General features: G+C 37.7%; 1 pseudogene; it reads right to left on the reverse strand.

The window, feature by feature from the left end:
• Positions 1-768: 768 nt before the first annotated feature.
• LOC123255163 overlaps positions 769-13,705 on the reverse strand; it is an 82,562-nt pseudogene continuing 69,625 nt past the window's right edge.

Genomic DNA, 13,705 nt, shown 5'->3' on the forward strand with positions numbered 1-13,705 from the left:
GAGGGTATGCCCTTTAATTGGTGAATGGCTGAACAAATTGTGGTATATACTGGTGATGCAATACTATTGTGCTCAAAGGAATAATAAACTGGAGGAATTCCATGTGAACTGGAAAGACCTCCAGGAATTGATGCAGAGTGAAAGGAGCAGAGCCAGAAGAACATTGTACACAGAGACTGATACACTGTGGTAAAATCGAATGTAATGAACTTCTGTATTGGCAGCAATGCAATGACCCAGTACAATTCTGAGGGACTTATGGTAAAGAACGCTACCCACATTCAGAGGAAGAACTGTAGGAGTGGAAACACAAAAGAAAAAAAAGCGCTTGAACACATGGGTTGATGTGGACATGGTTGGGGATGTAGACCCGAAACGACCACACCAATGCAACTATCAATAATATGTAAATAAGTCTTTATTGATCACACATTATAACCAGAATGCTACCCTAAATTCTCAGACTTAATTTGGGATATTGTTTTTGTTTTTATTTTTTAAAGAAGCAATACTGGCTTTCTGAAGAGCTAAAAACTATACTCTTTTTCAATTCCAACTATTTGCTCTGTTTTTTGTTTTTCTTTTAATCCTTACCTTCCATCTTAGAATCAATACTTGGTATTGGTTTCAAGGCAGAAGAACTATTAGGGTTAAGTGACTTGTCCATGGTCACACAGCTAGGAAGTATCTCAGGTCAAATATGAACCCAGGACCTTCTGTCTCATCTTGGCTCTCAATCCACTGAGCCACCTCACTTATCTCATTCAGTCATTCTTGGATAACACTCTTATCATCCTTTGAAATTTCAGCTTTTGAATCCTCATCTTTCTTTCTTCAGAGAGCTTTCATTGACTTGGTATCAATGTATCTTCCTCTTCAGAATTATCTCTTTTCCTCCTCTGGCATCTTCAGGTAAACCCAACACTTCAGATCCTTCATTTTTTTTCTTCTCCTTACAGGGCAGCCTTTATATAGTTGAACTACCCAGTTCTGAGCCTTCCATTGTTGACCTGTGCCTTCTAATCTTGTTCAAATATTCTAAATGTTCATTATCAATTATCTGTATTTGTTTCTTAGTCTCCACTTCTGACTGAACACTTTCCCTTTTTATTTGTATTTTCTTTTACTCTTTTTCTTCTTAGGCAGATATAAGTATTAAGGTCAGGTGTAGGTTTATTTTTCACTGTCTTTGGAAACATTCTGGGTTTTCTTGGGGCTTCCTCTGGTGGATTATTTTTTAAATCTCTAGCTTTTCTTTTTTGTGATGACAAAGAATTGGAAACTAAGTGAGTAGCCATCACTTGAGGAATGGATGAGCAAGTTGTGGTATGTAGTTGTAAAGGAACAATGAACAGGATGAGTTAAAAAACAAACCTAGAAAGACTTATATGAAGTGATGCTAAGTGAAGTGAGCAGAACCAAAACAATGTATACAATAACAGAAATATTATGTGATGATCAACTGTGAAGGACCAAATCATTACTGGCAAAGTAAGTTTCCAAGATAACCGCAAGGGACTCATGATGAAAATAATATCCAAATGATAGCCAAAGAAGGAGCTTTTGGAGTCTGAGTGCAGATCAAAGCATGCCATCTTCCGCTGTATTTCCTTCATGAGATTTCTATTGTATGTGTGACATGTGGTTTCTATCATGACATGAGCAATATGGAAATATGTATCGATGAAAGTACAGTTATAACCTATAATCAAATTATTCATCACCTTGTGGAGAGGTGGAGGTTAGAGAGGAAGAGAACTTGAATTCTGAAATGGCAAAAAACAATTGTTAAAAATTGCTTTTACATTAACTGAAATATACATATACACAAACATGTAATAAAGCACTTATTAGTTTAAAAAAACCCTATAGCTTTGTCAGTTTATTCTTTTATTACAAATTCTACAAATGCAGATCTCTTTGGCTCTCCAATGAGCTTGTAATGGGGGATTGCTGATATAAACAACATTCCCGTATTTCCTAATTACTCTTTCAATCCAACTGTGATTGGCATACTTGGGAAGCAATTCCACATATTCAGTATAGTCATACACATCTTTTGCTTTCTCACCCAATGGCTGCCACTTTCTTATTCTTGTACCTTCCAAATCCAACTCTACAACAGTTGAACTTTCCAAGGCTCTGCCTTTTAATTTTCTACCATTTGTCAATTTCTTCATTTTATTAAATGATACAAGAAGTGATATATCAACATAGCCATTTGAGATTTCTCTATTTGCTCTTGAAGAAATCTTTGTGAAGACTGGCATCTACTTGCTTAGCAATATCTGAAAGCACTTGCTTGACTGATTCCTTTTTTTTCCCTCTCCTTTTCTGTTCAGTGCTTTACTCTTCCATTGATTTGCTTTATTGCCACTTTCTCTTTCCATTATCTGTTCATTCCCTCATGCACCCAGTTCAGACACAGTGAGTTTGGGGAATGGCCAACTTCCCCATTGCTGGAGCCAGGTGTCACTGGAGCAATTGCCTCACTCCTACCCCCAACCCCCTTCTGCTGAAGGACCCAGAATTAAGTGTGAGATTGGTGGTTTCAAAGGATGGAGATGGGGCCCATGAGCCCCTTATTTCTCTCAAAGCCAAGCTCAGTTCCTAGCTTCTACATGAGTCCTTTTCAAATCTCATCAGCTACTACTACCTCCTTCCCCCCCCTCCCCAAATTACCTTATATTTATTTTGTGCATGTTGGAAAGAAGAATTGATTAGTTTACCTTGATTAATTCAGTTCCACCAACCCAACTGATAAGACTGAAGAATGCTAGGGGCAGATAATAGTGACTAAGAGCTGTTATGGTTTTGCAGGCCTTTGGATTTAGAGCAATCACATTTTCTCCTTGTAGAGAGTATGACATTAAGTGCCTCACAGTCCAATGACCTACCCCCATGTCATAAACATAGAAGAATGAAGATTCAAACAGAAGGGGTTCCATTTCAGATACGGGATTGCCTAGGAAACCATATCTCAGGAGACCAGACCTCCCACCAACACAGCCAGAGCTCAGAGAATCATCCTTATGCCACAAGATTGACAAGAAGAAAAGGCCTGACGATTACCCCTTTAGTGCACCCACAGAATTCTGACTTGGTGACCAATTAAAAGTGTCATCACAGCTGATAGAGCATGAACACTTATTAAGTACCTACTATGTGCCACGCATGTGCAAAGCATTTGGAGATACAAAGAAAGGTAAAAGACAGTCCTTGCTCTCAAGGAACTCACATTTCAATGAGGGAAACAATACACAATTATCTACAAAGAAGCTATATAGGGGCAGCTAGATTGCTCAGTGAATTGTGAGACAAGCCTAGAAATGGGAGATCCGGGGTTCATATTTGACCTTAGACACTTCCTAGCCGTGTGACCATGGGCAAGTCACTTAATCCTCATTGCCTATCCCTCATCACTTTTCTGCCTTGGGATCAATACAAAGTATTGATTCTAAGATGGAAGATAAAGGTTTAAGAAAAAGAAGAAGAAACTATACTCAAGATAATTGGAATAATCTAAGTTTGTGTATCAATTTATCTTCTTGACATTTGACCTTGACTTTCAGTTGCTTAATGGGGGAATCTGTGTTAGAATTTTCTGTTTTCTGGATTCCATTCTGCAAGTTCTTTTCTTTGAAATTACATCAGAAGCCATTTAAATTTTCTACTGTTCATATGCACTAGATATTGATATAATCTTCCAATGCCTTTTCAAAGATCAATACCTTTCCAAAGATCATTGTCAGCTCTATCAAGTCACTTCTGTAATGGTGTTGCTTAATACCTACCCTTAGAGGTATTCCTTGATAAATCTTCCTTTCCTCTTTTGGTTCTTCCCATGGCAGCTGCTGCCATATATAGTAATATTGGGTACAGATCCTGAAATGTTTTTCACTTTCTATCAAATATTGTGGAGAATAATTTATGATGTTTGTAGCAATAATCAGCTTTTAAAAATCACTCTGTTTTGGCACAATTTGTGTTAAGATTAAAATTCTCTAGACACTGTATATTAATTAATAATTATTTATTAAATGAATTAAAAGACTGAGTCAGAGAAAGAAAAGCTACAAGCCACATGTGGCCAGCTGTTCTCTCTGCAAGCCTCCTTCTCAAGGCAGCATTTGGCTGAGCTTTTACTTACCTGGCAGCCTCTTCTCACTGTGACTCCAACACCAGAGAACCTTCCTTCCCAGAATCTGAAACGTATCTTCTGTGATGTCACTTTCCTGAGTCTCTTTGCTTTGCCAGATTTGACCTCAGTCTGGGTCAGAGGCCAGTCTTCTGGACTCCAGGAGTCATGTGAAACAAGAGGCAAGCATCGTCTGGGTGCCAGGGAGCCACAAGGCTTCTAGCATCCTTCCAGGTTGTACGTATATACACATAAATCTCAGACTTTGTTCTTAATTCAATCAAAAGGTGAGGTTGAATTGCAACTTCAAAAGAATAGGGGTTCAGAATAACAAATTCTCAACATCTGCTACTTGGATTCATGGTGACAAACTCAAAGCAGATTTTTAAAATTCCTGTCTAAGAATATCCATCTCCTTTTTAAATTCATCTGTTTCACCAGTGTTGTTTTTGTGATCTATTTTATTTTCAGTTATGGAAATATGATTCAGTATGAAATTTTGATGGGTCTGTGTATGACACCAACTCTAACGGTTTTGTGTTATTAGAATTGCCTTGGTTTCTGGATATTGATGAGGAATATCAGGATTAATCTGATAAAACAATGACGCATGCCCTAGAAGTAACCCTGGAAGTTCCTGTACAAGAATGGTTCAAACCAGCCCTCAAACCATGAGTCCTTGTAGCTAATTCCAAGATTGTCTTTTTCCATCCTTATCAAAATTATTTCTTGGTCTACATTCCAAGCTGCTGACAAACATCTCTTGTTGTTAGGTAGAAGTTTCCACCTTTGTTCCCCAATCCCAGAGACCCTCTTGCCTCTTTTGAAGTATACCATAAAACCTGTAATCCCTCTTCCTTCCTGGGCTTGGTTCAGTTCCAACATCTGCATGTGTTTTTGTTTTCTCTCGCTTAAAGAAAATAAACAAATTTTCTTAACACACTGTGCCTTTCTGGTTTCTAGGACTAACAGAAACAATGCTGTGGCTCTCTGGTTTTTAGGGGAACAGTTATCCCATTCCTCTCTGGTTTTAAGGGTTGGCAGTTATAATTTCTGGAGTTTTATTAAGTGAAGATTTTTAATTGCATTGACTATGTAATGACCAGAATTAACGTATTCTATCAGAACATAAATCAATTTATTGATATAAAGCATTCTCAGAAGAAAATTTTAAAAAAGAAATTAATCTATTGTAAGAAAAATAAATTTTAATAGCCAATTTGAAATTAATAGATAGGATTTCTAAATCTCACAAAAATACCTGGATCCTTCTCAAGTTCAATAGTTCAAAAGCTGAAAGTGTTAAATTCAGAATTCTTTTGACAAAGATTACAACCCCTCCATGTCATAGTAGATGGTGTCAGGGCTTGCTGACATTAAAGGAAATAGCATTCCTGTTGGAAAACCTTTCCAGACCTAGCTAGGATGGTCCTCAGGTATCAAGTACATATGGACTTATATACTAGATTTATATCTGAAGTTTTTCTAACTCTACAGGACCTAATCCAATCCAAAAAACATTTCATAGGGGCAGCTGGGTAGCTCAGTGGATTGAGAGGCAGGCCTAGAGACGGGAGGTCCTAGGTTCAAATCTGGCCTCAGACACTTCCCAGCTGTGTGACCCTGGGCAAGTCACTTGACCCCCATTGCCCACCCTTACCAATCTTCTACCTATGAGACAATACACAGAAGTTAAGGGTTTAAAAACAAAAAAACAAAAAAACAAAAAACATTTCATAAGTGCCTACTATGAATAAGGTACTAGGAATACAAAGCCAAAAGAAAAACCAGCCCTGCCCTCCTGGTAGTTATATTCTATTGGGGGAATTTATGCTCTACAGACATAGCTTTTAAGAACTTAAGGATAGGGAGCAGGTAGGGGGCTCAGGGGATAGAAAGCTGGACCTAGAGATGGGAGGTCTTGAGTTTAAATCTGGTCTCAGACATTTCCTAGCTGTGTGACCCTGGGTGAGCTATTACTATTCTTTTGCCTTGGAACCAATATGAAGTATTATTCTAAGGCAGAAGGTAAGGATGTAAAAAAAAAAAAAAGAACTTAAGGATACTTTCATTCCATGATAAGAAGGATTCTAGTGGAAGAAATAAAATGAAAGTGAGAATAAACCCAAGTTTTTACATTTTCATAAAAGGCTGAAATAATAAAACCAAGTCTTTAATATTTTTTCTATTTTTAAGAATGGAATTTATATTGTGGTCATTATACAGATATATTCTAGTTTATATTGCAATGTACTTTTTATTGTATTATTTATATAATCCAACTATCCTATTTGCTTATTAAAATATAAAGACAGTAGAGATAATAAAAAAGAAAAACATCCTATGTAGAAACAATTTTCTCTGCATGGCATATATTTCCCTATTTACCATTTTTCCATTGCATCAGTATCACTGGGGAAAATTGCATAAAAACAGGATTAAGTTTGGACAAACAAGATTGCTGTGGAAGTGACTGAGAGTATACAAAACAATTATGATCTCAGGTGGGGAATAAAGAGGCCACCAGCTCTTAAAAAACAAAGACTCCATTTTCATAGAAGAGCTCCCTGGTGAGAAAAGGGTGTTCAGCTGTTAAATGATAAAGGAAATGTTGTTTGAGAGTATTTTGCAGGTTTTCATGAAGTACCAAGAATCTTTTTAAAGCAGAACAGGAATAGTAAGAGTTAAAGAAATCTCTTGAATTACTAGCAAGAAGCTGCCACCAGAATTCATGCAGAAATGGTTTGCTACAATAGAAAAACGTGATGTAAAAATCCAAAATGAGAGAATATAAATCCACAAAATATAAATGGGGGATATACCAAAGGACTTAGTAGACACACCAATTCAGTCCGATCCAATCCAACTTATCAAGCATTTATTAGGCACTGACAATATTCAAAGCACTGGGAAAACCAAGGAAGAGTGAAAGACAGTCCTTGTTATGGCCATAGGATGTTAATCATAAGATCACTTAAGCAACACAGTGGTGAATTCAAATTTGACCTCAGATACTTACTATTTGAATGAGCATAAATTGCAGGGAAGGTAGCAGAATTAGTTGGCCACTATGGCTCAGACTTCTCTCCTTCTCTGGCCCACTTTTTGCTATTTAATAAATAATAATTATAAAGTTAAGATCGTGTCTCCAGAGAATTTTAATCATAAGAGTTTACAGTGGCACCTTGATACATGAGCACCTTAAGTCACAAGCGATTTGAGATACAAGCCTTCACAATTGGGATTTTTTGCTTTAAGTCACGAGTGGATATCTGAATCACGAGCTTCCACCACGCTCCACTTGATAGCCTACGGAACATTTGATTTCACATGTTACATGAGGCTATCTGGTTTAGTTTGGTGTTTATCTGGCCCTGTGAGCATCCGTATTGAATTGCTTTTGCTTTCTTCTTTATTTTTGTCTTTATTATCAGTTTTTTTGGGCAAATTTCTTAACTTTTAACCATGGGTCTTGACAAGGGAGGAATTAAAGGAGTTATAGCAGCAGCAGCATTCAGAGGTTTTACAGGAAATTAGTGGGGAGGAGCCAGAGATGGATGAGGTAATCAGTACAAGTGAGATTAAAGTAATGTTGGGGATTTGGGAAAAAATTAAACGGCTAATTGAAAAGACACACCCAGAAAAAGCCATGAGTTGGAGCTGTGTAATGACACTTGTTTCACACATTATCGAAACATTCTGAAAGGGAGGAAGAAACAAACTTCCATGGAAAGATTTTTGTTGAAACGGACTCTAAGTGAATTTGAGGAAAGTGTAGCAAAACAGCCAAAATTCAATGAAGAAAATGATAATTAAGTAAAGTAAAAAATAACAAGTAAGTTTAGCAATAAAGTTACATATCATAAGTAATGCGTAAGGTCAATTTTGCATTTAAATGTAGTAGAGAGTAATTTATATTAAGCAATAGTGCACAAAATGAAAACCTTCTCTGCCAGCATCTTCACCTGACCTTGAATGTAAAAAACATTTCATAAGCAAGTTTATTTCTTTACATTCTTTCTTATCTATAAATATATTTATTTGTTATTTATAAAATACATTTTTGTATTTAAAAGCATACATATAAAACAAAATATTCTAGTGGTTTTTGGGGGCCACAATGGATTAATTGCATTTCCATCCATTTAAATGGGGAAATTCGATTTGACACTCGAGCAAATTGAGTTACAAGCTTGGCCATGGAACGAATTTAACTCATGTATCAAGGTACCCCTGTACTTTGTGTTAAATAAATAGTTCATTTCACTGAATAAATATTGGTGGCTTCAAAATACATGGAACATGGGGATAGTGTGCCAGGCCTGGAGTTAGGAGATCCTGGGTTCAAATCTAACCGCAGACACTTCTTACCTGTGTGATTCTGGGCAAGTCACTTAACCTCAATTGCCTACCCCTTTCTATTCTTCTGCCTTGGAACCAGTACTTTATTCTAAGACAGAAAGTAAGGATTTTTAAAAAATATGTGGAACATAAAGAACCTCAAAGAATAGTTTCTATGTTTGCATATTCAAAAAGAAGGTTGTAAAATCTTTGACCTTCAAAAGTTTAATGGAGCCTAAACTCATTGGTGTGAGTTTTTCTATCCTCTCATCCAGAGGTGTCTATCAAAGATCTATCCAACATGGTGGAGTTCTCCATCTTGATCTTTTAACAAAGGTCTTTTAAGCCTTCTTGTTATATTAAACAAACAAAAAACATTAACAATTTCTCAACATTCCTCATACTCCTGAGCCAGAGTAATGGAAATTCATTTTGAAAAGCCCATTTTTCAAGGTCAAGAGTCATCAAATTAAGTCAATACTTTTACCAAATATTTTATAGTTGGTCAATTTCTATGGTATGCTTAGGGGGAAAATTATTGAAATATCTGGAAACAAAATGGATGCCCATCAATTGGAGAGTGGATGAATAAATTATATTCCTTGAATGTAATAGAATATTACATTCTATTAATAGAATACCGTTTTGTGAGAAATGATGAATGTGATGAAGGGAAATAAAGAAGCACATGGATAAACTTATATGAACTGATACAAAGTAAAATAAGAAGTACCAGGAAACAAGTATAGACAGTGACTACAACAATGAAAATGGTGGGGGAAACCCAACAATGAAATATGTTACAAAATTATACTGACCAAGCTTGGTCCCTAAAAAGATGTGAGAAGGTACCCCTCTCACTTTCTTTTCATACGGGGAGGACTATGAACACAGTATACTGCATACAGTCTCACTCTTCATTTCTACACTGATTAGTTTTGCTTAACTACCTTTTTTGCCCTTTCTTTTTTATTCTTTGTTCATTGGGATGGCTCTCCAAGTGGACATAAATATTGAGAAATAAACTGCTATTAAAATGAAAAGCATAAAATAATGTTTTTCCATTAGAGTGCTGAATTTACTGAGGGGGAAAAAAACCACTTGAGAAGGACTCTTTTAAAATGGGAGTGGCACAAATCAAAGCAGATTTTAAAAGTATGAGTGTTTTCACAGTCTTGTGATGTTTGAACTTAATTCTTTACATCTGGCTTGGCTCTTCTACTCTGGCAGTGTCCATGATCTAAGAATCCACTGGCTGCTGGCCCTGCCTTGGAGCTCATGCCAGGCTGGTTTGCCTGGCATCCAGAGCAGCTCAGTCTATTCATCAACACCAGTCTGTAACTTGACCCTGTGGTTTAAAAATACCTTCAAAATGGGACCAGCCTTGTCTCCGAATCTTCCATCGTTTCATGTGTTTAGTTCCAACTGAAGCAGCTGCTTAAGTAGAACTAAACTTTTTATAACCTCACTAGCATTTTCTGCCTTACAGAACTTGCTGGGTTTTATTTAAAAAAATTTTGAGCTCTCCTTAGGGCCATGTTTAGGCAAAGGACTTTCCATTTTAATTGTTAAGTCCAGCCCTCCAAGCCTTCCTTCTTCTCCAGTTTCCTACCTCCCTCAATTTCTGAACCCCCAAGTAAGGGTGTACTGGTAATGTTTAACAATCGACTGAAGGGAGGGGAGGGGAGGGAATGTGCTTTTGAGTTTAATCTTTATTATTAACATTTTCTCTATCACTTTCTTAAAACTATAGAATCAACAATCAATAAATCAAGTCCTGATTTGTACCTTTTGCAGTTTTCTGAGATGTAAATATTCATACTGAAAACTTCAGTCTGCTCTCTCCAGACAGAATGAGCTGTCTCTAGCACACCCCTGACCTTAAGCTTTGTGTGGGGGGCAGTGATGATGTCAAGTCCAGATGTACTTCTGCTAACAGAGCCTGAGCAGCACGTGGGAGAATCTCCAAGTCCCCAGCTCTTAATCTGTGTGTGGTCCTGAAGCTGAGAGAAAGCCTCATCAAATGGTTCAACTGAAAGCCCACTCCTGCCAGCCAGCTCTTATAGGAAGATTTGGAAGCAGATGAAAGAAACCATAGACTTCCCTATACTGCATTGCCTGGGGACATCATCTACTTTTCTTCCTCCCCTTCACCCCAAATTTCCTCCCACCCAGGGCCACATTAAGGTCAGGGGCCCCACCAGAAGCCTCTGGCCATATCTGCCTCTTGGTGGTAGGAGTGGGGCAGCCAGCTCTGTGGAGATCTAGTTTTTCCCTGCCTCCCCAGCCTGAAAAGGCTCTGTCACCTCTGGCAAGAGGAGATCTTGCAGGTCTCTGCTTGTTGGAACAAGCCTCGAGGCAGCTGGGGACTCCCAGCTGCCAGCTCCTACGTTCAGGGGAGGTAAGGGCAGAAATGGGTGTGTAGTTTACTGGTGGGTGGGAATTAAGGAGAAGAAAAGAAACCCAAAGCAGTTGTTTTGTGGGAGCAAAAACATAATGTCACAATGAAGTGATGCCTAAAATATTCTCCCTGAGAACTCCAGCCTGACTAAATGTTGTTCAAGCTTAAATACACAATTTCCCCCCAATTTCAGCCTAGTAGACTGTGTAAAGAAGACTAAAATATTTTCTTTCCCTTCTCAAATTTTCCTGGAGCACTTGGTTTGAATCTCTCCTGCCTTCCCCTCTTTATTTTGCTATGTATTTACTTATCTGTATACATATGTAGAATGTGAACTCTGCAGGAAGAGATGTTTGGTTTCTCCCTTCGTCTTGTATCCCCAGCATAATGTCTTGCAGAAAGGATGCTCTTCATAATAACCATTGTAAATTGTCTTCAACTGCCTTGAATTGAAGGCAGGAGCTTTCTTATTTTGTTTTCATATTCCCAGAATATTATCAAACTCTGGTGAGGTGTTTAAAATATTTGTTGAATTGAATTCAGTGATTTGCCTCATCTTACCAGTTCTGGTGCCCCTTAGACACATAGACCTCATATATTTCATCAAAACATCATTCATATAAAGCAAAGCTTTCTATACATCAAATCAAAGAGCATCTAACCAGTCCCTCAGAACCCTACTCGATGCCAGCTGAAAAAAAATCATCCCATTTTATCATATGCACACAGTAGATAGAATGCTGTACCTCAAGTCAGGAAGACCCATCTTTTATTTGGCTTCAGACACTTACTAGTGTCTGTAATCCTGTCTGCCTTAGTTTCTTATCTTTAAAATGAGCAGAAGGAAACCTCTCCACTATCTTTGCCAAGGAAACCTCTCCACTATCTTTGCCAAGAAAACCTCAAATGGAGTCCTGAATAGTTGGACACGAGTGAAACAACTGAACAACAGATGCTGATCTCTTAGGATATTATGCTTTCCGATGTTACATTTTGGAGATAATGTCTTAACCCAAAGGAGTGATTCTGATGGTGGATATTTCAACTACTTTCAATAGTAGGCAGGAGAGAAAGATTTTGGAGAATGTTATAATGCTTCATTTTTTTATTGTCATCCAAAACACACTTCCATATTGATTATTGTTGTAAGAGCAAAGTCATACATAACCAAAACCTCAAAATAAAACCAAAGATACACTGATGTGAAAGACAACTTCAACAATTCTTTCTCTGGAGGTGGATAGCATTCCCAGTCATGTCGTTCAGGACTATCCCAGGTCATCGCATTGCTGAGAGTAGCCAAATTTTCACAGATGATCATCATCCACTGTTATTATGTTCAATGGTCTCCCAGTTCTGCTTATTTCACTCTGCATCTGTTCCTACAGATCTTTCCAGTTTTTTCTGAAATCGTCTTGCTTGTCATTTCTTATATAATTTTTTTAAACCCTTAACTTCTGTCTATTGACTTATAGGTGGAAGAGTGGTAAGAGTAGGCAATGGGGGTCAAGTGACCTGCCCAGGGTCACACAGCTGGGAAGTGTCTGAGGCCGTATATGAACCTAGGACCTCCCGTCTCTAGGCCTGGCTCTCAATCCACTGAGCTACCCAGCTGCCCCCTTGTCATTTCTTATAGCAAAAAAAAGTATTCCATTACCAACATGTACCACAATTTATTCAGCCATTCCCCAATTGATGGACATCCCCTCAACCTCCAATTCTTTGCCACTACAAAAAGAAAAGCTTCATATTGTTTAAGTAGGACAATGTTTGGAACATGGAATGAGCATTATTTTTATATAGGAAAGTTCACCTTGTAGGCTATCATATGGGATAAATGAAGTAGTTACTGTGTGTGTGTGTGTGTGTGTGTGTGTGTGTGTGTGTGTTCTGTGTAACCTGGAGTACCCTTGAACAACCATCTAAAATTTAAAGTATTCAGATACTTTACCTGCACCTAAAGCCCAAACCAGCAGGGACAGTCTCTCAGTAAGCTCAACACCCAAGCTCAGAAGGTGGGTAATAACAATTCTTGATTTCACTTTTTGGCAAATACTGCCCTAGCTGATATACAGGAGACAATTTTGTCTGCAGATTTTGATATATAATATTTAATATGTAACAAATAATACTCACAAAAAAGATTCTATTTCCAGTCCAAAGTATGCTGTAATTATAATAATATTCAGGATGTATATTTAGGGACTAGAACATAGAAGAACATTAGATAGGAATGAGCTTCTATTCATTACCAAATTGCTCCACCCACCACCTAAAGTAATAACACATGATTGTTTGAGATCTGACACAGCAACATTCCTTACTCTGGCTGACTCAGGTTGGTCATTAGGCAAAAGGGCAGGATCCATAGAGAAGAGAGAAGTTAGGGTCAATCATATAAACAACTGCTTAATGATTATGACATCTAAAAAACAATCTTAACAGAACTCATACTTGTACAGGCTCTAAGTTTCATGTAGTGCATTTACCATCACAGCCTAGTAAAATAGGTCACATGAATATTATCTCTATTTTACAGGAGAGGAAACTGAGGTTGAATTGCCCATGGCCACATATTCAATATCTCAGTCAGGATTCAAATTCAGGTCTTCTGATTCTAAGTCCAATAGTCTTTCTATTATTCCATTAAAGCTCAAATGGTATGAGACAATGTGCCATAGTGGAAAAGGTGCTGTAAATTAGAAGATCTGGGTTCAAATCCAGATGCTGACATTTAATAGCCATGTAACCTTGGGCAGCTAGTGGCATCCTGGATAGAGTGCCCAGTCTAGAGTCAGGAAGGCTCATCTTCCTGAGTTCAAATC

The sequence above is a fragment of the Gracilinanus agilis genome, chromosome 1 (genome assembly GCF_016433145.1).
Source record: "Gracilinanus agilis isolate LMUSP501 chromosome 1, AgileGrace, whole genome shotgun sequence".
NCBI classification, from domain to species: Eukaryota; Metazoa; Chordata; class Mammalia; order Didelphimorphia; family Didelphidae; genus Gracilinanus; species Gracilinanus agilis.